Genomic DNA, 1789 nt, shown 5'->3' on the forward strand with positions numbered 1-1789 from the left:
TATTTGGGATTTCAATCTGGAACATCGAACCTCAACAGATACAGAAGAAAGATTAAGTACATGAGACTGAACTGATGAAACAGTATTCTATGACTTGACTAAAATATTGCTGCTTTTCTTCTAAGCTTTGTTGTCCGGTTTTAAGGATTTTTGTCCTGTCTTCAGCTATCAATAGATTCATGTTCCTACTATTTGAACAGAATACTAACCTGTTTCTAGGCTTTAAGTTTCAAGGAAATATCCTTACCAGTTCAAAACTGCTTTTCTTGAAACCATCAGCTGAACTTGCTATTGAAAGTAGTTAGATTACTTATGATATTGTGTGATCAACGAAATGTTGGGGGAAAAGGAATTGAAGACAACTGTATATAGCAGAGATAGTGTAATAAGAGAGTGGAATAGGGCAGAGGGTTAGACATGAGGTAAAAAACATATATATATATGAAAGTAGAAGTGGAATATTATGGATGATAACATGCATTATTAAGCCACTATGCAGTATATTCTAGATGGGAAACCACATATAGTATGTTGTGATGATGCTCAGGGAATGAATGTAAATTAATAAAAAATATATATTAGTGAAACAATAAAATGGGGGAGGCATAGAAAACAACAATAGATACCAGACACAGTGTGGGAGGAGGATGGGAGATGGCAGAGGGTGAGATAGGGAATCAAGGATGGGAAAAAAGGCAAAATATACAGAAAACAAGAAATGGAAAATTATTTGTTGACAATAACACATATGTTGATATGCTTGATTGAGCCAATATATAGTGTATTCTGAATGGAAAAATCTCATTTTGTATGCTATAATGATGTACAGTGAATGAATGTAAATAAAGAAAAAAAATGTAAAAAAAAAAGAAATTATTTGTTGATTACAAATCTTTAATTAGCCTGTAAGTATTATAAATATGTTCTCTTACTTGGTAGCTTACATTTTCTATTATATCTCTATCAAAATTTAAAATGTAAAAGTACTTTGATTTATTAATTTTTTTATAAAGAGTGTTTGTGAATAATAATTATTTAAAAAACATTAGCAATATTTTATGATAGTAGGTCATTTAAACCACCTATTTATTTATAAGCAGTATTTGAGATGCTTACTGCTTTGTAAAATTATTTGTTTCTTCTATTGTTTTCTGATCCCTTCTATTAAACAATTTTCGAGGCTAGCAGTTAACATATTGGCTATATGGCTGGACTCCCATGTAGCCAACTGCAGTTTGAGTCCTGGACCCGGTGGCTTTAACTCACACCAGGCACGTGTGCGTGCGTGCCCAAGATCACCAGAGGAGAATGGAGGAGGAGGGATTGTTTTTCAAATCAGATAAATACATTTAAAAAACAATCCTGAAAAAAATAAAGAAATTTAAGATTAGATACTTTTAACTTGGGAACTTTATATTTGCTCACTCTTCTTCTTACAAAGAAATAAAAACTCATAAGCTACTCAATGTGGTAGATGATGTACTATTTAAATGTTAATTACCACATCTCAGAAGAAAAATAATTCATTTTCATTGTTACTCTTCCTAAATTAGTGCAAACCTTTCTCTGGTATGTGAAATTAGTTATGTAAGTCGATATGAAGACAAAAATTCTAAAAAATGAATTTGGACTTAAAAAAAAAAAATTCTATACTCAGGTTCAAACTCCAGATATCGGACCTCTAATTTCATTGCCTATTATACTGTTCCTTATTATTATTTTTTAAAGTTTTCTTCCCATTTCTCTTTTCTTGACAACGTCTCTAATTTAGGAAAAACAGAACTTAAAA

This window comes from Tupaia chinensis, unplaced genomic scaffold (genome assembly GCF_000334495.1).
Source record: "Tupaia chinensis unplaced genomic scaffold, TupChi_1.0 Scaffold138683_1, whole genome shotgun sequence".
Classification (NCBI taxonomy): Eukaryota; Metazoa; Chordata; class Mammalia; order Scandentia; family Tupaiidae; genus Tupaia; species Tupaia belangeri.